This window comes from Genypterus blacodes, unplaced genomic scaffold, assembly GCF_046128005.1.
Source record: "Genypterus blacodes isolate CSIRO-AG114 ecotype Tasmania unplaced genomic scaffold, CSIRO-AGI_Gbla_v1 ptg000076l_1, whole genome shotgun sequence".
Classification (NCBI taxonomy): domain Eukaryota; kingdom Metazoa; phylum Chordata; class Actinopteri; order Ophidiiformes; family Ophidiidae; genus Genypterus; species Genypterus blacodes.
The window spans coordinates 1,233,958-1,260,950 of record NW_027466885.1 but is presented as its reverse complement, the minus strand read 5'-3'; the positions used below and the strand labels follow the sequence as shown (position 1 = coordinate 1,260,950).

The window sequence follows — 26,993 nt, the reverse complement described above, 5'->3', positions numbered from 1 at the left end:
GAGTGTAAGAGTGTCGGTATCTGACCAAAAGATCTCTGTCTCTCTGCATACACAATACTCACTATTCAAAAATCAGAGAAACAAGCAGCACTATCCAAACAGACGGACACACAACAACCTCAATCGAATGGGTTTTTACACAAGTGTGTGTGCGTGCGTGCGTGCGTGCGTGCGTGCGTGCGTGCGTGCGTGCGTGCGTGCGTGCGTGTGTGCGTGCGTGCGTGCGTGCGTGCCTGAGAGAGAGGGAGAAACCTGGAATAGGGCCCCGGTGGTTGACACCGAGCCATCTGGAGTTATTTGAATTTATATTACTTAGGGTATTTGAATAAGGAGAATATTTGAATGGAAAATTCAGCAGTTTAATTTTCCTGCTAGATGACAAAGGCTTAAACACACGCCGGGTGTGAACTCAGGGTTACATTCAAATCAGATTCAAAACAAAAACAGGAGTGTGTATGGCTAAGTGGATTCATGTGTGCTGTATGTTGCTATTACATGCTTTAGACACAGAGCATGTGAATGACAACTTCTACCATACAGACTCTAAATCTTAGATAAGCTTGAAAAGATTTATTGGAATTTGTGAATGAAAGGAAAGAGTGTCTTTGGCTTAGGCCTCATTCTGTTGAACACCGTTTGCAAACACTTCCGCAGATACTGCTGGATGGAGACGGCGGAGCTAAGGGGCCGACCCCTGGATAGGGACCAAACTGGTGGCTGTGGGGAGGAGGAGGGCTGAACATGAGTCAGTCGACACACTGAGAGCAGCAGAGATGAACGTTTGAATGTCGTTTAAACAGCTGCGCCTTCACAAGATAAGACAGGCCGCCCAATGAACGCTAACGCGGCTAAGCTAGGTAGGTTAACTAAGCTAGTTAACTAAGCTAGTATACCAGCGGATCCTAACCTGAAAAAAATGTATGAAACAAAACTACCAATGAAACAGCAACTTCCATAAAAACTCAGTGTGGCTAAGTCAGATGTAGCAGTAAGTGCTATATATGACACAAAGCTATTCTGAGACGCTGACCAGAACAGTCTGGTGCTGTTGGGATGAGACTCTGCCAGTAATTTGTTTATTTTGTGTGGTGAAAATGTCAGAGTCATGACTTACAACAATTTCCATAATCTAAATTGTGGCAGGAATGTGAACAAGGAACTGAATTGTGCACGTAGTTCAAAGGAAGGATGAGAAACAGAAGAACAGCAACAAGGAGTGTGAGCAAGGGATTTAAAGGATATAAATGAGGGGAGCGTTGACACAAAATACAAGAGAGGCAAGAGCATTTATGATGAGGTAAATGGGCAGAATTTGGAAGGGGGTTATAAATCAGCTGCAGTAACAGAGTGACATGTCAGGGTTTAAATAGCTGGTGAAAACAGAGGAGGGGTTGGGCAGCAGCCATGATGTCATTTTCTTTTTTATTTAATTTGAAGGGAGGAATGCTACGGCCGACCACCCAGCTGATTAAATCAAGCCCCTGCTCCCTAATTTAAAGGGAGAGTTCCACAAGCTGTGAGGACTTGTTGTCCTGGTTAAATGACCGGAAAAGACGAAAGAGAGATATTAGGGAGGAACTATTCTCAAAGAACGAGGAGCGAACACTCGGCTCACCATGTCTGTGAGCAAGTTGCTGCATTACATTACATTACATTACATTACGATCATTTGGCCGACGCTTTTATCCAAAGCGACTTACACTACATTACCACCCTTCGCAGAGGGGGGAGCAATTGAGGGTTCGGTGCCTTGCTCAGGGGCACCTCGGCAGGGGCTCAACCGGCGACCCTCCGGTTCCCAAGCGGAAGCTCTACCCACTGAGCCACTGGCTACCCTCATTACTGGACTGTCACCACTCAATATAAGTTTATAAGCTGTGTGATAGAAACCAGACCAACCATCAGAGCCTCAAGCTCATCTGACAAACACACATACACACCATCCCAATGACACATAAAGGCACATACCTACAGAACACACACAACATCTCCATCTCTTTTTTCATTTCCTGCAGTCTTGCTTCTTTGCTTCGTTCCCTTTCCCCTCTTTTTTGGCCTGAGTGATGCTAGCCTCCAGCCGGCAGTGTGTATGCATGTGCACACACAACCCATGACAAGACGTAGTGTGTGTCCCAGCACAGGGAGCAGGGGAACTATAATTTGGTTGGAGGGCATGGTTCTGTTGAGGAGGCCATATATCAGAGCTAGCCAGGTAGAATGACAGCCAAGCAGGGCTTATATGTTTATTTATTATATATAGACATGGTACTGTAATCTGCCCATACTGCTCCTTCTCTACCTCTGAACATGGCTTGAAAGTCTGTTTTTACTTGTGTTTAATCCACAGCATATCTCAAAAACAAATAATATCTTCCTTCAGACAGTTGACTATGAGAATGGAGCTCACAAAAAGCGTATAACACGTGCTCACCTTTAACATACTGTCTGAAGATGTGTCAAATAAGATCAATATAACTAATCCAGGCCCTCTTTGATTCTAGATCAATCTGTCCATCCTTGAATACACAATGTAATTGCTATCATACTGTATATGTAGGCCGTGCAATGTGCAAACAATCCATTACTGCCACTGATGATCCTCAAGCAACATTTATACTGTGTACAACACCACTTCTGTGTTGTCATGTCCCCGTACGCCACATTAATTTGATGAATATGATCATTATGCCAATCAATAACTAACTAAGTGAAAAAACCAACCAAGCACAGAACCACCCAACCAAAGGACAAAGCTACTCTTCAAGAATGGCTACAGAACACAGGGAGGAAGTTACCATAACAAACATACAGCACTTAAAATACCTTCCTAATACAAAATTAAAACTACATTAATAGAATATTGTTGTCCATATCTCCCACCTTCCATTGAGGTCTGCCATGGTCACAAGCACATGGACTCAACCAACAATGCAACAATGTAACTGTACTTGGGATCCATAGATTTCAACACAAAAAAGTTCTAGTTAGGTATATCAAGTTTCTGAGTCATTTTTGTGTAAATCAAGCCTTTCCTATTAAAGCCACGGTACTTTTGCAACCACGGTGATTCAAACATGCTCTGAAAAAGGGGTGTGCGATCACACTCTGTGAAACAAAGCCGTAATTATGGAGTAACTCCCCCACGAGGAGTGAGTGAGTCTAGGCTCTGCTGCCAATCGTGACCTACAGTAATGGACTTGGTGAAAAGCCACTACTTTTACTGAACATACAAGGCAGTTTTTGGACATTTTCATGAGTAGTAGGCCACGCTGCTAATCAGGGTCGGCATGTGAGGCAGCTGGAAATTCATCACTGTTCTACTGGGTCAATCCACGACACACAACCACAAAACTAGAACTAGAACTCACTATGTCTCAAGCAGGGACTGCATATGTATAAAGGGAAACAAGCAGCAGGTGTTGATAGACCCTAGAGTGAATGTAGGTATCTATTGTCCTCTTAAAATTCCTTCATTGGCTCTAAGGTCTCAAGCTTTGAGACTGTGGTTCCAGTTATTTTCTATTCTAAGCACCTCTAAAGCAGCCTGCTGCTGAGGTAGATCACAGCTAAGCATGTGTGTGATATAACATGAGTTTCTGAGAGCTTAACTAGCAGACAGAAGAGGCCTCATGAGTGTGTGTGTGTGTGTGTGTGTGTGTGTGTGTGTGTGTGTGTGTGGCATGAGGGAGGAAAGAAAGTCTAAGTAAGTTACTGAGTTGTGGAAGAGTGATTGATTGCCTGTGAGTGTGTATGAGTGACTGAGAGGCCATGGTAATGAATGGAATGGGATGATGTGTGTGCGTGTGTGTCTGTGTGTGTCTGTGTGTGCACAAGCGTGTCTGCGAGAGCAGACGTGAGCGAAAGAGAGTGACAACAAGAGAGAGAAAGAGGAGGCGAGTCAGGTATTGATTGAGCGTGACGGAGTGAAGTCTGTAAGTGTGTGTGTGAATGTGAGTGTGTGAGAGAGAGGCACATAAACAAAGAAAGAGAAAGATAGAGAGAGAGCTCACCTACTGTACATCACACAAGCCTGGCACACGCATGAACGCCTGTTAGTAAGGACTTCCACATTTACAGCATTTTATCAGTTTGCGCTGTCATACTCATGATCAACCATCGACCTACTCATCTTGTGTACGCAGGGTGCCCATACCCCACACTCGCTTCAATACAACAGGACCGTATATACCAGCACACAGTTCTATTTGTGAATTCACAAGATACATTTCTAATTTTTATTGCGGTGTTGATTACTTCATTCTTTACATTGTTGCAGTAATAAGCACAAGGTTCCAGGCCTGCAGACCCACTAAGTGAATGCCAAGTGTCTCCAGAGTGATGCAACTTCCACATAAACAGTTAGTGAGCTACTTCGGACATATTTTGCATGAAAACCATAACATTTTGTGATATCATATCATTAAATGTAGCACATCACCTGGAGAGAGAGCTAATGAGTCATTCTCTATCCAACTCCCACGCAGAAAGTGTAATAGCTTTATATTGTCAAGTGAAGAGCAACAGAAAACGTGTACGTGCTGATTGTGTGTCAAGGAATTCCTCGATGTTGTAAAGCTTTTTTAGTGTGAAATCTGCACAATAATGGTGTCCGAGCAGAGAGGGGCGTTCTGTCTTAACAAGGACAGTTGGCTAGCAGGAGTGCAGGAGTGCAGGAGTAAGGGATTAGGACAGGGCAGGGCAGAGCCAGAGTGCTATTTCTGGCTTTTACAGAAAAAAACAACGGTACTATTTTTGAGCTGTGACCTTCAGTCTTCAAACATGACTTTGACACAAAGTTACACTACTCTCTGAAAAAGAGGTCAAAGAAAATACTAACGCCTATGTAGACTCAAAGTAAGATGCAGACAGTAGAATGATACTCATTTGATGGTTAATAATACATTGTACAGTGAAAAATCATCATCATCCTCATCATCAGTGAGGCCTTTCAATCATTTCTCAGAGAATACGGAATCGGACGGTTTAAGTCCCCTGTGGAGCGAGCATGGACTGGCAGCTTAAGAACCTGGAGACAAACTGCCTTGCCCTTGAGCAAGGAACCAAACCCCAACTTGTTCCACGGGCACTGGCTGCTGGCTGCTTCTCAAGGCTGAGATCAAATAAAGGGTTGTTCTTCTTATACAGCACAAACACAGTACATAGAGAACTACCCCAGGATAGTGTAACAAGTATCTATAGAATCTATGAATTTTATTTTACTTTAATTACTCTACTGATCCCCTGAGGGAAATTATCATTCTGCATATTAACTGTGAGAAGCAGTAGGCAGCCTCGGTCTGGCGCCTGGGGATCAACTCCAGATTGATATTCTAGTGCTTTCTGTTAAGGGCACTGCAAGAGGAGAAACCTAACAATAATGTTTTTAAGGTTGGAGGAAACTGGAGCTTCCGGTAAGGAATCCAGGGAGAACATGCAAACTACACAGAGGAAGATCCCGCTCCCCAGCCGGGAATGGAACCCACAAAGGCAGTGGCAAAGTCAGTCTTTGTAGAGTGAAGTATATTGTGCAACATTAATGATGATATGACTGATTGACTGGTTTGCCTCTGCCATCAGTGTACGATCGTTCTACTTCATTTAAGGTTATTGTAAAGTGCGTTGGATAAAAACGCTTTATGAATACAGTTTTTTTACAGAGATTAAAGAATGTTGTGCATCATCTATAAACCCTGCAGCATGGAAAGGCAGGTGGATGTGAACAAACTACAGGTGTTTAAATTAACAAAAAGTAGCAGTCAGTGATGCATGCTTGTGGCAGGGAGCCATACTACAGAGGCAACATGATTAGAGGAGAGGAATAAGCACTGTTCCCCTTTTTTGTCTTCCCTTCTCCAACCCATTCTGCTCCTTTCTCATCAAGCAAGAGTTATAGTGTCTCGTTAGTGCTAACGAGCCAATGGCTGGCTGGTTTCAGTTGCTTAATGATGATAAGGGTGCAGCAGAGTGACCTGACCCTGACCTCTTCAGTCTGCTCCATTCTCCACTGTACTGAGCCCAAACAGCCACTAAACATCCACTGACTCTACTTCGTTTGTCTTTTGTGTCAAAGGAGCTGTTTCCCTTCACCCGTAGCTCATATAAAATTAGCACTTTTGACATTGAAACACTGCCCTGACCCCGGTGGAAACACCTTCGGTGCTCAAAACGAGTACAGCATACTGAGCTTAATGGGGGCCAATCATTTACTACAGAGAAGGAAATGATGATTCCAAAAGGAGCATTTTAATCTTACTGTTATGAAGCTTGCTCCTTTACAAAAGAGGAGGCCATGGGGAGGTGAATGGCTTGATGTCTTCATCAACCTCAGGCTCACAGCAATTAAATAGTTATTACAATGTCAGTGATTGTGCTACAGGCTATCACCCCTCTCACTGTCCCCAGATATATGCAGACGCAGCAATTTGATCTGAGCAATTAGACGCTGATTGCATTGCTAAGATGGAGTGTGCGCCCACTCCAGCTCTTCCCATTTATATTCCACTCCCTTCCCGTTTATATTCCACTCAGTCCGGGCTCTCTCAAGAGCCCAACCATCAGTTCGGCTCCTTATTTTCTCATTTGTATTTTTCCTCTGATTACTGTTTGTGGGGAATCGATTGCAAGTGATTGGACAGGATTCACATTTAGCAACAGAGTGTAGAGTGTGTTTGTATGTAAATGTAAAATGCAAGTGGAATACTGTAATAAGCAGCATTACAGTAAGTATACAGTATAACAGTATTGTGCACATTGTTAGATTACAGACCTGTTCCGTCTACAAGACTTTTGAAAGATTGAGGACACGGTTGTTCTCGAAACATTGGGCTGCACCCTTTGACCAGGGTGAGAATATTCAACAGAGAACCAACATAATACATTTTACAGTTCCTGATGCTTGACCTGGTCTGGCTCTGATCTGTAAGACCTCAGTAACTCAATTAAAAACATGTGAGCTCATCAGCCCTGTCTGTCCTGCCTGGTCCCATTCAGTCGTCTTGCCTCTTATCTGAAACCTGATATGTGGTGGTAGATAGGGTGACAACTTTTCTACAACATTTGACAACATTTGTTTTTCATGTTCCTCCCCATCGCTTCTATATTCCAAATCAGTATGTTCTTCCTCTGGATCCTTCGCTTTGTTTCTTCTTGCTTTGTTTTTTGAAATAACAATAAGACATTCGAAGTGCAGAACTGAAATGTTACTTTGCCATTTAAAATAGACCTTCTTTCCGAAAACCAAATAACTTGCATGTCAAATAAAGCCTTTCTTATAGGTTTGACTTAGATTTGTTCAAACAATCCAGGGGACAAGTGGAGAGATGTTCTAATACCAATGTCTTGTGCTTTCTTTTGAGTCTGTATGAGGGGTTAGTCTAGTGCTGTATGTAGGCCAGGAAAGATCATAGGTCAGTCTGCCAACGTGAAAATGGCCCTGATAATGTTTCAAAGCAGCAACTTGACCCTCTTGTCTATGCTTGATGAGTCAGGGTACTTTTAAGACGATCTCATCTCCTGTCCTACACTCCTCATTGAGTGACAGTCTTGGAAGGATGTGCATGCAGCATGTGTGTGTGTGTGTCTGTGTGTGTGTGTGTGTATGTGTGTCAGCATTAGTCGAGTGAGCGATCTCTCCGTCGTCAACCCTCAGAGCAGTAAGTGAGCTGGCACTACCGACTTGGTACCCGCTTGATGAAGTCTACCATTGGCACCTGTCAGTCAGTGGGCCGCCAAGTGCGGCGCCCTCCATTAGCCTGGCTGACAGCCGTGGACCTGGGGCATCACTCACTCACTCCCTCCCTCGCTTCAACGGCTTCAGGCCACCATGCCAGCTCTCACTCACTCAAGCCCTTTCACTGTGCATGAGCAGATGCATGCAGACACGCACACACATACACACGCATAGATACACATACTGTATCTCGCCTTATAGGAGCCCTTCACCTTGGACTCTGCCAGAAAGTATTGACCTGGACTGCTCCCTCTTGTCACTCTGACCTTCTCTTTGTTTGTTCTCTTTCTTCCGTCCATCCTACTTTTTTCCTGGACGTGTCTTTACTTCATTCCTCTTTGCATCCCGCTCTCTTTTCTTTCTCCTACTCCTTCCCAGGCCCACGGTTAATTCATGCAGTACTTGGCTTTGGGACTGATAGCTGTAGCTCGTGTGTGCGTGTCCTCTCACTGTTTCAGCTTGGCCAAGCCTCAAGGTTGAATAAAGAATGTGTTTATCTTATAGATGCTCACAACTTGCCACAGACCCCTCTCTCTCTTTGTTTTTCACAGCATCTCCCACTCTTTCTTACTCCCTAAAATCATTTTGAACACACAGTCTTAATTGTTTGGATTTAAAGCTGGAAAAAAGATAAAACAGTGTAGCAAGGGTGGGGAACCTCTGCCCCCCCCGGTGAGGCCTTTTGATCCAGCCCGGCGAGACACCCCAACCGCTGTGAGGAGTTCTTTTCCAAACTGACTCTTGCAAAGACTTGGCTCCGCTCAAGACTAACTGACCCAAAACCAACAGGAACAATTTCTTAAAAATGGAGAACATTAAAACAATAAGAAACAATAACATGGATACATTTAAAATTGGCTAAAAACATTTGAAAAATTAATGGACATGATCCTGATTTTTCAATGAAGTAAAAAAGACCATAAAAGTGAACGCCGTGTCTTAAACATTTCAACAGAAGCGTTGTGTTTAATAATTTAGTATGGCCACTGAGGTAGGATGTAAAAATCGAAATGGCCCTTGATAGGAAAAAGGTTCCCCATCCCTGTCTTAGAGCAAACCCTCTTGTGTGTAGTTAGCTGCTCAAATCCACAGGGGCACATTTAGATCAATACAAGCCTTCTCAAAATTCACAGCTCCACTACACAGAGCCTGAATACCTGCCAAGTCCAATACCACTTCTCTCTGAAAATCAATGCATTTCGTCACCCAGTAAATACCTTTTGACAGCCATGTGGGATCTCACAATGCATGTTGAGGTTCCCTGTCTCATTCAGATGGCCATGATTGTGTCAGTTCGCTAAAACCACCACAGATCAATGAAGCAACCTTAAGGATTGAGTTATGTGGAATTAAGTGGTATTGATGTAAATCTGAAAGGATTCAAGCCAAGGTGTCGCACCAGTTGAACTTCTTGCTGATTACTAATCGCTGTTTACACCAATGATCGGAGATGGATGAATGAGAAGGCATTGGGCAATGTACACACTCCCTCAGACTTTCTAATCTCCAACCTGGTGTACACAGGAGACAGTCTGTTCTTGTGTTCTCAGCGGGGAGAACAGCTGACCCACATTCCTGACTTGGCAAGTCACCAGCCCCTTCCTGTGCTTTAGAGTCAACTCTAATTCAAATTTCAAATAGTTCTCACACTTATTCAATAGACAAGACAAATCTCCCTTAAAAAACAGCTACACTGCAATTTCTATACTGCACATAAATGCCAACTATGGGGATTCAATATTACTGTATTTATCGTAATGACAAGAGTTCACTCAGCGTTTGAGTGTGTGTCCTGTCCTCCTGCCTGATCAATGGGAACATGTGTTAATGAGTGTTTACTTCACAGCTGACTGGACCATCAGGGCCCTGTGCTAACCTCTACTGTCTGCTACAATTACTGATGCAATGCATACTGCCTGCTACACACACACAAGCATTCACTCTATCGTTCTTTATCCCATCCTCCATCTCAACAAACACACATTCTAGCATACACTAGATGAACGGACAGAGCATGACACAATTGTTGCTGTTACTAATCATTACACACTACACACACACACACACACACACACAAAAACAAACACATCAAGAAAACTTAATGTTATAAGATAAAAGGCCTTCAAAATAAAAGGTGACACATTCACCCACCACACTATTTCCGTGTTGGAAATAGCATCTAAACTCTCTTTAGAATAAGTAAACACAACATTCTGCTTCACCCAGTGCACCCAAAAATGCCTGAAATGCCAAAAATGGGCCACGCACAAATACCTAAAGCAACTTGACTCATATATCTAACACTGCCAGTGACAGTGGGTGCCAGAGATACTTTACGTTTGCCCTAACCTCCCCGCCCAGTTACTTACGGTTACCAAAAGCACTGAGCAGGGGACCGTGACAGTGACACCGGTTGTGGTTTAGATTCTTTGCTCTAAGCTAGCTTTATAGTCTGACCAAACCAAATGGACTAAAATGTCAAAACAAAAACAAAAAGATCTGTTACAGGTAGAGACACTGGCATTCAGGCCTTTGAACGCGTTTCATCAAAGAAGGGAAAGGACAACATTGTAGGACAGTAATGGTGCCATTGCTATTCTCGGTGATGTGTTCGAACTTGCCCTGCTCTCTGGGTCCCTGCAGGAGAGTAACAGCTCTTTCATTGAAGTGCACTGTCTCACTGGGTGCAAAAAAGAGAAGATGCACAATCGATATTTGGGAGGAGTGGTCGTTGGAGTTGAAGTATCAGCACAGGCACTGATTAAAAGAAGTGATATCGAACCGCAGGTACCAATCTGTTTGAAGAAAGTGTTTGCAACTATCTAGAAGCAAGATTCCCAAAGTCAGAATTGGAGGACTGGAGGCATTTGAACCCTAATGCGTTTGGAATCGGGGATGTCAGAAAACTTGAAACGAGGTACTGATGGTGAATCCAAACACAGAGCCCCATCTTGCAGAGGTATGCCAAATTTATACTGTATATATCTATTCATAAAGTAAAACTGAAGCTTGGCCTACTAAGCACACACGCTGATATGATAGCCCTCATGCTGAAAATGGAATTGAACTGAAGTTCTTGCTCCACTGATTTATATATACAGGATATTTCAGGCATCCAGCATAGACTATGAATGAGTAATATTGAAATTTAAGAAGAGCCACTTAAGAGAATACTGGGTTGCATTGATTATCTTGTTAGAGCTGATTGCTGGAACCTATTCTTCTATATTCTGTGTGGGACCTGTGGTTGCCTGTTGCCATTTGCCTGATGGTTTTTTCCACTTCTTTGGGTTTACCAGCTCTCTGTCTAAAAGGTTATCAGTGGTCATTGTTATTCAGCCCTGCTAAGGGCCATCAATACCCACCAGCACAGTGTAAATGTCAAAATATGGACGGTTCAGTGGGTGTTTCAGCCATAAAAACAATGAGCAGACAGAATGAACGGGATAGTCTGATGGGGAACCATCCCAATTCCCTTATTTAATCTCTCCTTGCTCCAATATGAAGCGGAAATCAATCCGTTCCTGTGTCATTGAGGATGCTTCAATTTCCTTAATTTTGCCTGGAGTAGACCTTAGGGAGGACTTGTCTGCGCTGATTTAAGGCACTTTCTGTGTTTAGTCTACATAGTTGTTGAGGCATTTATGGCTTGCTTACTCTTCATTAATTGTGGCTCTGGTTAGGGCTGCTCAATTATAGCCAAAATGGTAAATCATGATTATTCTGCCATTTCACAAGCTATTGCACACTCAGATCAAGATCAGGAGCGGCACCTTGGCACAACTGGCAGTGGTTTCACTCAATCAATATGGCACAAATTGAACATCTTAATATAGAAATGTGTTTTATCATGAAAAATCCCAAATAAGAGAAAGTATGAAGGGTTGCAAGCATCCTAACGCAATTGAGAAGCCATGGTGAGGGGAATGACATTGTGATCACCTAACAATTACAATGTGACAAAACCTAAACCTAAAATCTAAAATCTCAGAATAAATAATCTCATTCAAAAGCACGCTGTCATAGGTTATTCCCCGACATGTCGGAGTTTTGACCGGGTTAACTGTATAAGCGTCCTTATATATGAGGAACAACATCATCAGGGACCACAGAGGAAATGAGAAGAGAGCTGTGAGTGCAGAGGCAGCCATCTTTACATACTCAAATGCATCCATTACCAGGGAAAAACAAGGCATTGGCCTTCTAATCAAAGCAAGAGGCCGGGACTTTGAAAGTAGAAATTTCCCAAGAGAAATCGCACTAGTCAAATCCAATTTCCCTCTAGATTAACCGACCGTTCACGCAAATTATAATTCAAGGAGACAGTGATTTGATTAGAAAGAGCTTATCCTCTCTTTCATATAGCAGTTTAACCAAGACAATCAACATTAAGTCAAAACAGAAGTGCCTTGTCAGAAGTGTCATATTTCAACTGGCTACAGCATGTTACCTCCGAAAACAAGAATCAACTTAATAACAGTGTGGTAAAAGTCGACGTACCTATTATTACAAGTACGGCATAGAATAATAAAAGAGGAGTGATACAAATATTCACTTATTTCCTCATATACAATAAATCAACATAACATACATCAGCTATTAAAACATGGTTTTAAACTGGACAGGAATACACCATTTTCACCAAATTATGGCAACTGATATTGTTGCTCCAATGCTATAAATGCTTTCCAAAAGAAGTACCACTCCACCTAGGTCACAGGGTTTCAATTTTGTCTCACATACTCCTTCTTCCTAGTCGGGCATTTAGGAGCCTTAGTTCTGAATCACCTATGTGAGACAGCAACAACTAGCATCATACAAGAAGAGATAAGATGCGAGTCCCCCGAGCGCCAGAACAAAATATCACATGATCTCTAATGTGACATGGAAATGGTCCATAGTAATGAGATTGAAATTGGATCTCACAGGTGGAAAGAGAAAAACAATGTATAATGGTATCACTAAATCTGGCCACACAGTCTCTGTACCAACCTCAACAAAACTCCAGATTTACAGCAAGGGTGTTATATTGGACTGTATCTACTAGAGTGGCCATTGAGTGCATATTCCTTGAGGGACAATTAAACCTGCCCAGGTTTAGACTTTCAAATAGTTTCGGATCAGCTGGTTCAAAATTGTTCTTGATTACACTGAACATTTCCCATATGGTCTAGCGGTTAGGATTCCTGGTTTTCACCCAGGTGGCCCGGGTTTGACTCCCGGTATGGGAAATATGTCTTTTGGGGCGGCAGTAGCTTGGACTCAGCTTGGGACTGGCAGCTGGAGAGTTTCCAGTTTGCCTACAGGGCACTGACATGTTGTAGTTATTACACTGATCATGGGGCTTCAGAGGAAAATTTAAATACAAGCAGATATTTTTCTGCTGTTGAGACCCTCTCCAGCACGTTCTCTGAAAAATCCACTCGACAAACATAAACAGTGGCTCTGTGTGAACCAGATGATATATGCGTATATCCAGTACAGTGGACCTCATGTTTTAACGTAGTCAATACACTGACAATGGGCGACTTCACTTCATTCTCTGCTGACTCTACTTACAGCAAATTGGGGTTGTTTATCTTGTTACTATGGGACGAGTCAGGGATGACGGATCAATGTATTTCATTCAACCTGATTGGCCACATTTGAATAAGATGGTGTGTGAATGATGATTGTTGTCATTGTTGTGGCTAGTGTCTCCATTGTTATGGTAACCATTCCGCCGCCAACCGCATTATGAATGCACAGCAGCACTGCTTAGTTTACCTTGATAATGTATAATTAATATTGCTATTAATTCATTTATGTTTCCCAGTTGTTGTGACAAATAAGTGTTGCATCTTTTGAATGTTATTGAGGGTGAGAGCAACTTGAGTGCAACTGGGGGCGGCAGTTTCTATCTGTATTCTCTCAATCACTGCCCTCCTTCTGCTGACTTCTTCATTCTCTCACTTTTCTCACTATCTCCACCTATAACTAATTGCTATTATTTCTAACCTGCCCCTTTCAGACTGTGACCTCCCCCCCCCCCCCCTCCCCCCCCCATGCTGCCTTTGTCTCAGCCTCCATCTCTTGCACTCTCTCGATCTACTTCTCACTTTTCAATTCAGTGGAAGTCAAGGTAGACGAGTCAAAGAGCAATAGTGCTGAAACAGTCGGATGAATTATCTGTCCGTCTCTCCCTCTCTCTGTCTCTCCATCTTCTAGGTAAAGGGGTGAACTCTGGTGAATGGGTGAAATATGCTGAGCTCAGAGGAAGCTGAAGGTGAAAGCCAGTCATCCTGAACTGTACAATTAAATCAGAGAGTGGCAGGGTGAATGGGCTGTTCCTCTGGAGGGCGGCATATAAAAGAGGGTGGCCGGTCCGCTTGTAGAAAAGGCTTTATGGTTTATCGAGGTTCTACAGAGAGTAGAAAGTCCTGCTGCCTGACAAGCCCACTCTCCCCTCACCTTTAGCACTGCCGCTGTTCTTTTATCTGTCACACACAAAGACATTTTCCCGAACAAATTCCACCAAGAAAAGGCCCTTTATCGCTTTCCAAGTTTAAACCATCTGATTGGTTGCGACCAGAAGGAGATGCACTCACTTTTTTTCCATTCTTTCATCTGATTTTCTCACATTTTCCTCTTTCTTATACTTACTTTCAGTTGAACCCTCTGCCACTCTCTTCCATTCCCTCTCCATCACCATCTCTCTTACCTTCTCTATCGGTCCTACTCTCTTACTCTGTCCTTGCTTGACAGGAACCCACAACATCCACTTTGGTCTCGGTGGATGGAGTGATGGAGTCAAATCCATCCAATTCAAATGGCTGTGAAATTGGGTTGGAAATGAGCTGGTGTGTTGAACCGGGGGAAAGTAAAACCTGATGCAGTGTTGAGCAGGGTGTTCGATAGGCTAAACGACAGGCTGCTCTTATGGAACCAAGCAATTAGGGCCGAGTTACCTAAGTAAATGTGAGACTTACAACTATGGATACAAGGGGTTAAAGGCTCATTATGTAAATGTTACACATTATAAAGTATACTTGACGTAAATCTTTACCAGGGCTGGGCAAGTTAACGTGAGTAGGTCTCACCAGTACTAACCTCTTTGATTGGAACATATGACCAGAAATTATTTCTTGTAAAAAAAAATTGTAGTTTTGTCATCTGTGTTCATGTCCTGTGTGTAACAGCGTTTCGACATTCTGCTCATTCCCAGGACACACTTAAAGGTTTCCATTACCCCATTAAGCCTTGTTGGGGAGATAAGGTAGCGAGCTCTCCTAAACTCCCAAACAAACACACACACACACAAATTGCAAGCTGCAAGATCTCCCTTGGCAGGCCTCACAAAAACATAAACACACACACACACTATGCAGTGTGTGTGTGTGTGTGTGTGTGTGTGTGTGTGTGTGTGTGTGTGTGTGTGTGTGTGTGCCATCCTGTGTGGTCTCTCTAATGCCTGAGCTGTTATTTATCCTCTCTATCTCTCTCTCTCAGTTATTTTTAGATAATTTGGATTTTTTGTTGGATCCTCTAGTAATAAAGCTAATGAAATACCAAACCCGTCATGAGAGACTTGTAGGTGATACCATGGACAATGCAGTGAAGTAATCAAGCAAATTTTTAAGTTAAATTTTCCACTTGGGTGTGAAACAAAATAACCACTCCAAAATCTCAAACTGGTGTGGTTATTTATTTTAAAGTTACTTTAAGGAGGTCAGCTTGAGGAGGGTCTTGGTCTATGTCTAGTTCCAAACAACTCTTTGTGCTGTCAACATAATTTGCACTGGACCTGATCCAACTGCAGTTTTCATTTTCTTCAGGCAGTGGTGTGTGCAATGCAGGCAAAACAAGACATAAAGCACACCTACAAACATAAAGCGGGGATGACAACAACGACAGTGCCACACCAAGGGAGGGATGAGAGGGATCTGGGGGTGATAAATGTGTTTATGTATTTCTGTGCGTGTGTGTGTGTAGGGTTGTGGAAGCTTCATTGTCTGGAAATCAAGAAAGAAGAATGGATGAAAAACTGAGGCAGAAAGGAGAGACTATTTTTAGGTTACTATGGTAGTAAATGTTCTGCATGCTGCCTTAACATATGGAGTGATAACATTAAGTATTGTTTGGTAATATCATCAATGTCCCTGCAATGATTTTCATTGCATGTCCCTCATTTTAACTGAACTAAACAGGTCTTAAAAACAGCTTAAATAGGCATCATGCAAGCATTTCTACAAAGCAATTATTCTTCCAGTGTGGATTCTGATGTTTAAAAGAAATACTTTAAACATATCCAAGACTTGAAGACGCATTGTTTTAAATCAGCAGATATCCGATTTGAAAAGATAGAGAGTGCTGCCTTAGTTAGTGGGAGAGTGCCATTGGTCAGATTCATTGTTTAATATATCCTTCAGTCTGGCTGCTGAGTGGATCTCCAGGGAGTCTGTGCAGGCAGGCTGTGCAGGGGAGAGGCACACATATTGAAGATTATTATACTGGTTATAGAGGCTATAAAACACTAGCTTCAGGAGAACAGTGTGGCCTGAAATGACTGGAGAGAGCTCAGATATGACTTATCTCTCATGGAGAGTGGTCAACAGTCAAGATTAAAGTTCCTCAATCATCCCTTTTTGTTTTTTTATCGCTGTTCATAGCATTAATTTATATGAAACTGAGCGCAAGTCTGAAAAGTCAATCCGATCGTAAATCCTGTGTATGTGTGTGTGTGTGTGTGTGTGTGTGTGTGTGTGTGTGTGTCTGTTTCCCATAGGAATGAGTGAGCTCTGAGGAATGAACAGGAAGACAGTCTCATAGATGGGAGGAGTCGGGATTGTGCTAAACAGCTAAATTAAATTATGGTCACACACACAGAGATCGATGGTGGTAATTGCTGCTGTGCAGGGGATGAGGGACATTAACAAGAGGAAGGCCTTTCCAATAGGCTTTGAGCTTATGTGAGTGAAGAGTTTTGGAAAGAACAGAGATAAAATAGCAAAAAAGGGTGGTGGGAGATTTGAGAAGTTAAAGCGCGAAACCACCAAAAGTTTCTTTAAATGAATTTGAGAATGAGAGAAAAACAATTTCCTTCCTCAGCCATGAAGATGAAAACTTAAAGGAGTGATATAGAGGAGGGGAACTCAGAGGGAAGAGCGCAAGTGGTAGCCCAGGGCTTTGGTAGTGGAAGGTTCCGTGATAAGCTGATGTGAGGTCCCCAAAGGAGCCAATATACGGCAACTCAAGCAATACCAAACTGATTCAATTATAGGCCGCCATTACTGGGACAAGTCAGGCTTGAGGAGGGCAACGTAAATTTCACATGAAGCCAGAGCTCAAAGTGAGTGGCGAAGGGACTGAAGGTGCCCCCGAGGATGGCGGCTTAAATATACAGCAGTGGCTGAGAAGTGAACTTTAAAGTTGGTTGAAGTAATATACTGTCCCATTGAACACGTTTCCTTGGCTTGTCTGCATTGTGTGTCCCTGTGAAAATCATCTGTGCACAGTACCACTGCGGCCAACGCTGCGAGTTCAACCCCAGGAAGGAAAAAACATATTTTATATATTGGACAAATGTATATTTAATCATTTTCTCAGCAAAGAAATTGCATATAACTCAATCAATATGCATAATTAGGCAATTCCAGAGCGGGCTCTTTGCCAGCAGCTCTCCAGATTAAAAATCAATATGTCTGAATCGATGTTTCACCCTTAGAGCTCCCTAACCAATGCATCCTTGCATCCTTTTGTGATAAAACATAATGAGACTTCTCAGCAGAACGCAGATTAGCAGGATAAACAAAAGCATGAATGAATAATGACTACAGTTTGGTTTTCTTATTGTGGAAGACCAAGATCAGCTTTCCAACGTCTAGCAGATCTATCTTTATGTCCTTAAATATGTCTGTTTTTCTCACCAACTGGCCCGTAGATCAAATGCTAGCTTCACGTTGACATGAAGTTACTGTATACTGAGGTGATTTCACCAAATGTAATATCTGGGGGTAAATTACAGCCAAACAAGGTTGTAGTGCTGATATTTTCCGGAATAGGCCCAGAGTCTGTGGAATGGATTCGCGTAGAACCATAAAACATGCTTGGCACATGTAGAGAAGGTTCTAAAAGCCGCTCTACATTAAGGTATAAGTTAGAAAGAACTGGTTTAGAAATGATTGATTGTTCTATTTCATACATAGACAGATTTACAAACATGCAAGGCTCAAGAACGAAGTGTGAACACCGATATATTTCCAACCTGTTCCTAAGATGTTGAAAAAGCAAGACAGGAATAGAAAACATGCCACTTGGATTGAGTACAGAATGCAGAATCCTCTTTGAAATGGTTGTGCAGCTTGTTTCTGTGATTGTGGTTGGCTAACCTGACCAGGAACGACCATGATGGATGACTGAGGCAATGGAGCTGACTGATACAGAGGTAAACCAGCCACCATATTGCTAGCAACCTGTTAATAGTACATTTCCTTATTGTGCCACTTGCTGCCAGCTTGCAAACAACACAGGTACTTGTCAAAGCAGCACAATGACCTGCTGACCTGTGAAATAGGAAAACACAGCTGCGCACAATGGATGAATGCTTAGTAGTGGTTTCAGCACTGGTATTGTCCCAAGTTGGATTTATTTATGTGAACTTTGAAGGCCGTCTGAAAGTTCAGCTGGGATCAGAACTGTGCAGAATAAAGCACTAAGTGAACAGCTTAAGGACAAAATGTTACTGAACAAATCTGTAAAGCAGCAAGGTGAGCTCATACACCGGTAGGATTTAGCCTTTCACCTCAGAAGGGTTCTATGTGTGGTTGTACACACTCTCTCTGTACCGCCTTTTAGCTGCAGCCCACGACCTTGTCCTGGAAACATAGCTGATGCTGCTGCAAAGGACAGGGCAAAGACACAAGTAGCAACCTTGCAATCCTTCTCCTGTGGGGGTTCTGGCCACTTGAAGTGAATATGGCCACCTCAAGATGACAGGACCCCACTTCAATTCCCACTTGAGACCAGACACAGCTAGTCAAACACTTCTTAAGCTGTATATTATGCATGAACTTGTAAAGAACTTTCAGGATGTTTTATTGTATCTATCTGATATGTGTGGTGATCAAGAGTCCATTAACCACAGCTAGTGTGACAGCTAGAGTAGCATTTTGATAGCGGTTGTTCACCTTGACTGTACTGTACTTTGTATTCCCACAGGAGCTGCAGTGCTGAATCCACACAGTAAAATTCTGTAACTCTGCTTTGTCTGCTAAAATGACCTATCATTTATTCCCAGTGGTTGCTTGCTGCTTACCACTACAGATTTAACGTTGAGAGCAACAAGGTTACAAGTTGAAACTCACATTTTAATTAAAGCGTGTCTGAGCCATTCTTTAGAGTTGCACCGCTAAGCAGAAACAAATCTGTCTCTTTGTTAAGTGAGGGGAGGACAATAGTACGATGTATAAACAGCAACGTACAACCAGCCAAGCTTGAAGACTAGGTCCAAAAGCAGGGAGGTGAAGAAAGAGGACAATAGAGTCATGAAGGGCAAAGTACCAATTACCTAATCACACAATATTTACCTGCATGGGAAGATGTACGTATAAATCAATGATAAATCAGTGACAAATTGCCGAATTTCCCTGATTCCATGTTAATGAAATCCCTGAAAAACAGAGATAAGGAGGTAATTCATTCAGTACATGATGTAGTCACACACTCGTATTCTCATGCAAATGAGGTCTGAAGAAAAGGGAAAGAGAAAGAACTGATTCACAGACAGACAGAAGACAAATGTTAGTCATATTATAACATGGAAACAGCAAAGCGTTCATGCTCCCACCAGACACAAACGAATGCCTCTTGCGTGATAGGAGTCATCTTATATGTTCTCTGTGTGAGATGTGTACAAGATTCAGACAAGTTATCAAGTTAAATCTGTGTCATATTGAGTCATACCGCTATGACAAGCTGGGGGAAAAAAACAACTGCATGGCAAAGATGCGTCATCAACCTCTCATCCATCTGCACTGGTTTATAGTTTGTGGTTTGGAACTCTGCAGTTAATTTGTCAACAGATCATTGGGAGACTTTAATGCACTATTTGCCTCAACACTCACACTAACTTTACTTTAGTCTGACACTTTGTGGCTGAGTTGCTGTGTTTCCCAAACATTTCAACTCATAATAATACCAATTACAGTTGACGGTGGATCGTTGAACCAGAAATATAGGAATAGGGTGAACATTTCATTTATTGCATCTGGGCATAAGAAGTTTAATGGTTTTCACTGTAATTTGTATCAATGTTTTATTTGTTTGCACAGATGGAAACAGTCTAATTTGCGTTTTAATTTTTGTAATTTCTAAAATATTCACTCAAATTTGAAACTTGGAAATGGAAAATGGAGAGAGAACCCTAATCCTCCCCGGATCACCTGGACGACAATTAATACAAGTAACAAATGAAACTAGACATAATTAGATTTCTACAATTACAATTCATCCACTTTACGCCTAAAGCTGTAGAAGGCACGTCTCTAAACAAGAACCCCTAGACAAAATACAGGATTCTTGCTGCATTGGCTGCCAGAAAGCAAAACACATGACATGAGCAAACAAGCCTGTCTGTGAGCCTGTCAACCCTCCAAACCTGTGTTGTCTCAAAGGAGGTTGGGACAGCAGAAAAAATTGAACTGAGAGGAGACTTTGGCAGGAAAGGGGAATAAAACCACAGCGTATAGAGAAGTATGCATGTGTATGCAAACCCAAGCATGTACTGTGTGTATTGTTGTGCAATAGAATGGTGCTTGTGTGAGAATTAAAGACAAAGGCAAAGCGAAAGTAATGATCCTATTCTGAGTTGGGGAAGGAGACAGCTAGGAGTGTGTGACTCTTTGGACTCGTTAATTAACTGTCAAGACACCAAATATACAAAATTTCATTATGTGTGTTTTGGGCTAGACTCATTAAATGAAGGAGAAGCAAAGCTCTGTCCACCAGACCACACAGGCTGGACAGAAACAAGGGACATGTCATTAGTGTGAGGAGCTTCACTGGGAGCTGACAGTGCTTGGGACTCTCATTATTTTTAGTATGTGAAACTCCAGTTATTATGCTTTATCAGCAATAATGGGCTGACTGTGCTTGGAGGGCTGTAACCTAGAAACAGCCACTCAAATACAACTATAGCCCATTTCACTCCAAGAAACCAGGAACCATTGTATTCAATATATATTTTAGTTTCTACTACAGTGAAGGTACTCTCTAAAGTTCGGAAGTAGGTGGAGATCACAAGACTGATTGGTCTGATTGGTCCCAATAATCAAACGGGCTTGGACAAACGTGGCATTTTGTGTTACGACAAACCGAATGACATTCTTGGACACTGACCAGCATGCTGTGATACTGTGGGTGTGAGAGATGTGGCGATGTCTTTGTTGGAGACTTTCCACAACTGCACTAAAGGAGAGGAACTGTCACCAGATGGTAAGTTATGTGCTACTGCTGCTGCTGTTATTATCACTTTACTACTTCTCCAGATAGATAGATAGATAGATAGATAGATAGATAGATAGATAGATAGATAGATAGATAGATAGATAGATAGATAGATAGATAGATAGATAGGTAGATAGGTAGATAGATAGATCTCCGTAGACCACAGTATAAACAACAACAGCAATACGTTCAATGGCTAAGTCAAAGCAATTCACAGATCTCTAAACAGCTATAAACAGGGCTGAGAGCTGTAAACAAGCTGACAAGATAATTTGCCGATATGAAATAAACAATTTAGATGCAGGATAAGCAAACAGCAGTGCGCAAGTTCAATAAACACTTGTGCAATAATGGAAATGTCCAGTTCACAGTCGATTTACCAGGCAGGAATGATTTCCTGTAGCATTCTTTGCTACAGTTTAGCTGTATGAAAATGAGCTCTACTGTTTGTCCAGTGTGTCCTGGAGCAGACGGGTTGGGTTTCAATGATAGACAGCAGTTTGTTCAGTGACCTCTCCCTCACTGGATTTGCTAACATAACATATATTAGCTAATGTTTTATATTATATTTGCCACAGGATGTGTGTCCATTAGAAATGAAAGAGCTCAGAGATTATGAATTGCTCCCAGAATCCCACAGAATTAAAGGTTAGTGGGTTAAGCCACAAAGGTAGTTCCTGCACTTTCTCTCACCTACCGCTCTCTCATTTGTTGAGTGGCTCTCTGACTGACTCCATAATATCCCTCTTTACCGGGACCCTAATCTATGACATGAAATGAGTCTGTAGGAGCCTGCTCATGTCAGCTTAGCTATGGAAGAGGGAGACTAGAGTCAGAAAACCTTAGCAAAATCCTTGTCGGGTCAATTTTTCTTTTTTTTCTGACAGGAAAACAACCTTCGCAAGGCTCAGCAGAACAGACAGACACCCCCTGCCAACAACCATCAGCACCTCCTGCCCTGTTTATTTGCTGAGAGGAGAGGAGAAAAATCACAGAACCCAAGAACACCATCATCACCGCTGCAGGGGGGAGGAAGGGCAATGATGGAGAAAAGGGGAAGATGGAAGAGAGAAGGAGATGAGAGTGAGAGGTGGGGGTTCGAGATGGTAGGCATGGGAGTGTGTGTGTGGGGGGGGAGTGGGTTGAAAGAGAGTGCATCCAAGAGACAAAATGTGAAGACAGGCTTTTTCCCAGTGGGGAATGAGGGCTATCAAAATGTGTTAATAAGTGTGTGTGCATACGCAAACAGTATGTGTGAATAGTGTGTAAGTATCCTCATTGACAAGGTTTGCACCACACAAAAACTCCACACATCTAAGAATGTGATTGTATTCCCGTACAGATGGTGGATGTCCCACCGTGTCATACTTGGACTCTAATTCTATTTTGATGTTCCCTGGTTAAAGGAAGCTGTTTCAATTTCCTGAACCATTTAAAGTGTTGATACTCTGTAGATCAGCACAGATCAGATACAAGTCGTAAACCAATTTCACACGTGACTTGTATGAAGCAGAATGCAAGAAATGTCCTGAGACTTGCTCGGCACAGCACCCTGTGTCAAACATCTTCAGTGAGTATTGGCTCTAGTTTAGAGAATACACTGTATGAGCTTGTACAAAGTGTGTCTGGTTGAGTTTTCCAGTGCGTGAAACATGCTAAACTTGTCTGAGGGAGGAGACATAGGAGAAAGATCCTTGGCATTTTCTGCTGCACAGAGGAAGTAGGAGGAAAGTGCTAACTGTGCCTACACTCTCCAGAACCTGATTTACACACATACACACACTTCTCTGGGGCATGACTAGTGGATGGCTGTGAATCTTGACGATGGCAGGTGTCTGTTGGCCAAAGCCACTCGCCAACCCAAACTGTGGCCATGTGTGTGTGCTGTTCATCAGGTCTGTTGGATTACAGACTTGTTCCTGTGCTTTGCTTTCATCTCGCCGTTGTATCCACAACAACACCACAGGCACTTGTCACTGAAAAGTACCAGCTGCTGCAAACACACATTACAAGGAGACATTTACGATGTCCCTGAAAAGTATTATACCTCCAGTCACCAACTGCATTCATTTACGAATTGGGCAGCCATTTAAAATGATAATTTTAAGTAAAATTTCCTAGATGAAGAGTCGTCCACTAATTATGTTTCTCTCCTTCACACGTTACGTTTTTCACGTAATATTCTTTGCCAAGCTAAGCACCTTACTTTTAAATCTGTTCACATGTAGCAACTTGAAGTTAAGTTTAATTCGGCCGGTGAAATAATTTTGGGTTATTCAAAGGGTGCTTCAAACAGCTGAATCTGAAAATATACAAAACGTTGCATAGAAGTTGGCAATGTACATTTTTAATCTAACATTGCTTTTAAGCTATTGCGTTCAGTGCCAAGGGGTTCTTCAAATGGCATTTATTTATAATTGATATTCAACAAACAATTTTTTATAAAAAATATAATTCAATAGGCACATTCCGAAATACAAATTAAATCTCTGGTGACACTCTTCATATTGGTTCTTGTTTAAGTGTTTGCTAAGTGGCGGCTAATTGAAGAATCGGGTTAGCCTCTCCATTCTCTGCAGTCGGCTGTACTGAGGCAGCTGTTTGCCTTCAACCTTCAGGGCTCCACAGTCACGCCCTGAGCACTCTCATCAAGTGCCAAACCTGCCATTTGCCAAGCTGCCAAGAAAACCGCCGGAGGCCTGCCATCATCGCCTGCCCTTGGGTCAGGGAGTGAGGAGAGAACTCAAGCCCTTGAGAGATATCCTGTTACTGGGGTGAGTTCAGAAGGATAATGGGGCACCGGGCCCATTTCTAGTGCACCAATTCAGGAATGCTTTTGGGCCATCAGCATCATGTAGACAGCCAATTTTCTCTCACCCACATACATCTTAATCACACTCACAAACTTAAAATAACACACACACACTCACACATATACTGTATACACAATCGTGTCTGCTTCAGATCCATCTTACACTGACAGGGGGTGAAAGAGAATGAAAGGGGAGGACATCAATGATGCGATGACATTATGATGAAAGCGGAGAGAGTTAGACCAAAGAGTGACAGCTGCATGTCTTTCATGGATAATCTGAATATCTGAAAAAGTTCCAAAGGTAGGAAATCGCACTGTCCTCTTTGCATTGAGCATTGATTCTATTCATATTACTCAAAAATCTGCCTACTGAAATGAGCAGCTCAGAGCATTTACTATTTGTTGCCTAGCAACATGTGTAGGAGAAGTGAGAGTCAGACGCTTCAGTAACCCAAAACTTTTAGATGGTGAGCCCTGGTAAAAGTGTCAAGGAACAAAATTAACTACAAAGGAAATTAAAGTCAACAACTTCCAGGCTGCAGCATTTTTCATTAATCCATGCTGTTATTCACTTATTTGTCAGAAGCACAATGGCTTTTGTTTACTTTCTTAATGATGGCCATAATAGTAATTCAGTACTCTGTTGATAATATCCAATCCCAGAGTATTGTGCTGAAACACCAAACCAATTCAGGAAACACATTTTATATTGAACTAAAAGCATTTGAAGATATTAAGGCTGTTGAAGTATGTGCGGTTTTTTTCTAAGTGAGCAGTCAATACTGTCTGCTAATGTCTTTATTAGAGTGAAATACTGCTCAAATTAGTGTTTTTTTTCAGTTTTTCTTTTCAGTCTCAGTTTTTTTTCCTATTGAACAATCTCTACTCTGGTTGCTGCACATTTGTGTCTGTGGTGGTGGTTTTCCCAAATCACCAAGGAGTTCCTTGACATTTTGAATATATTGAATTATTCATCTTCAAACAGTGGGCATAGGTTCATTCATGTTTGACTTTTCAGGTTTGTTTGCCCTCTCGGAATTTAACATGAGCAAGATCAGACTCAAAATTGAAAATGTAAACCCATATGAGAGTTTTTAATCTTTTTATTTCAAATGATGAATTTGAAGGGACCAGACCTTCACAGAAAAGAGGCTGCACACCGAAGCATATTCACACAGACACACACGTTGCCTTCTCCCTACTCCCTCTCCCCCCCTTCCAATTTAGAACAAGCCAGCTAATGACACAGGGTAAAAACGAAAGCACTTTGAAACAGTAGACTGCTGTGCAATATGAATGATAATAGTCTTCTCACCCTCTTCTCACACACATAAACGTATACACCCTGAGGATAGGAAATATGTGGAGTTGCTTGTATGTGCTTGAATTGGTTTCATGTAATGTCTGCACATAATGAGAGCTGCTAATACTGCTTCATGTGTAAAACGCATGATTAACACACAAGTGATTGATTCTGCTGTTAGCCAGCTGCTAAATAACAATTGTGTGCCTCAATGAGATCTACAACATATGAGCCCACAGTTCATTAAGTTAGTTTTCCCTGTCAAAACACACTTGTAATAGTTGTGTTAGCTGTGATTTATTTGCTTGGGTGATACAAATTGACATTAACTAGATTACTTGCATAAGAGATTTGCAATAGTCTACAACAATAACGACACCCATGTTGGCAGATGTGCAAATTCTAGGCCAACAAAGGAATGCATTTCGGCTGAAAACTCTATTTGTTTAGCCCAAATCCCTCAGTATTCTTAATTGAACCTGGATTAACGGGGTAGTAGAGGCTAATTATAATCACATGTGAATGAAAGGCTTATTAGAATATACAGCATCAACCCTGCATGAGGTACACAAAGGAACAGGTGTATTATGTAAGAGCAGAGAGTGAATAAGCTATATTTCCATCTCCCGCTTAATCAGAACATAAATGAGCAGTTGACACATTTTATACCTCAGAAAGCATAGATTTCCTATAAAAATACAGAGAGACAAACACTCTCATCATTGCTCTTCATTTCCTACTCCCTATAGAGGATGGGGAATACCTCCTACACTGATCAGCTAAAAACACTAGTCTAAATTAGCCGGTGACTCAGCCAGCCTCTGCCATCCGTCTGTGTGTTTGATGGCAGTCTGTAGCCACTGGCAATGAGACAGGTCTCATTATCTGGAAAATCACGCCGCCAGCCGGCCCGATGTCAAGCCAGGCAATAAGGGAGTAGTGTCATCTTTCAATGCAACGTCCGCAAGACAAATGGAAAACAAAAGTAGCACCTCTGAGATCATGACCCAAAGTGGACAGCTGACGTTTCAAAGTCTGTATCAAATTCTCAGCGAAGTTTCAATGTTTCGACAAGTGTCCATCAAAACACACACACACACACACACACACACACACACACACACACACACACACACACACACACACACACACACACACACACACACACGCACACGCACAAGCCTGCCTTCTTGTAAACAAACATTCATTAACCCTAACGCACACATAAATACTTCATTTTAAAACACACTTATGGGGAATAAATGGAAAATGTTTAGTAGTTCAAAAAGAGCAAACTTTATCCCTCCACTTTGGTCAGACGATAACTGGCTTTACTTCAAATAGAGGGAAGTGCTGCCTCAAGTGGTGCATAAATCAAACTGCATCCTAACCATGATCAGAATGCAAAAACCAACAGGAGAGCCACAGGAGACTAAATGATTCATCAGCTGTGAAATATTAAGTAGCTGTAAATCAGGAAGGAGAGGGCTGGGGGGGAGCAGACCTGTAACTTTAACTGAGTTAACGAGCCTCCAGCTAATTAAGATCAGAGGCAGAGCGAGGGGAGGGAGAGGGAGAGGGATAGAGAGAGAGACAGGGGTATACGGAGTCTTGGGGTGAGACAAAATCTGAGGAGGAGACAGCAAAGAAGAATGGGGCTGACA

At 42.2% G+C, this 26,993-nt stretch overlaps 1 protein-coding gene and 1 non-coding gene across 2 annotated transcripts in view; one reads left to right on the top strand and one right to left on the bottom strand.

Moving 5' to 3' along the window:
• Nucleotides 1-26,993, bottom strand: part of kcnh2b (potassium voltage-gated channel, subfamily H (eag-related), member 2b) — a 124,886-nt gene that overhangs the window by 57,110 nt on the left and 40,783 nt on the right. The gene's annotated exons all lie outside the window — the stretch shown is intronic.
• Nucleotides 12,889-12,960, top strand: trnae-uuc (transfer RNA glutamic acid (anticodon UUC)). Its single transcript has one exon. It is a non-coding gene; the product is annotated as a tRNA-Glu (tRNA).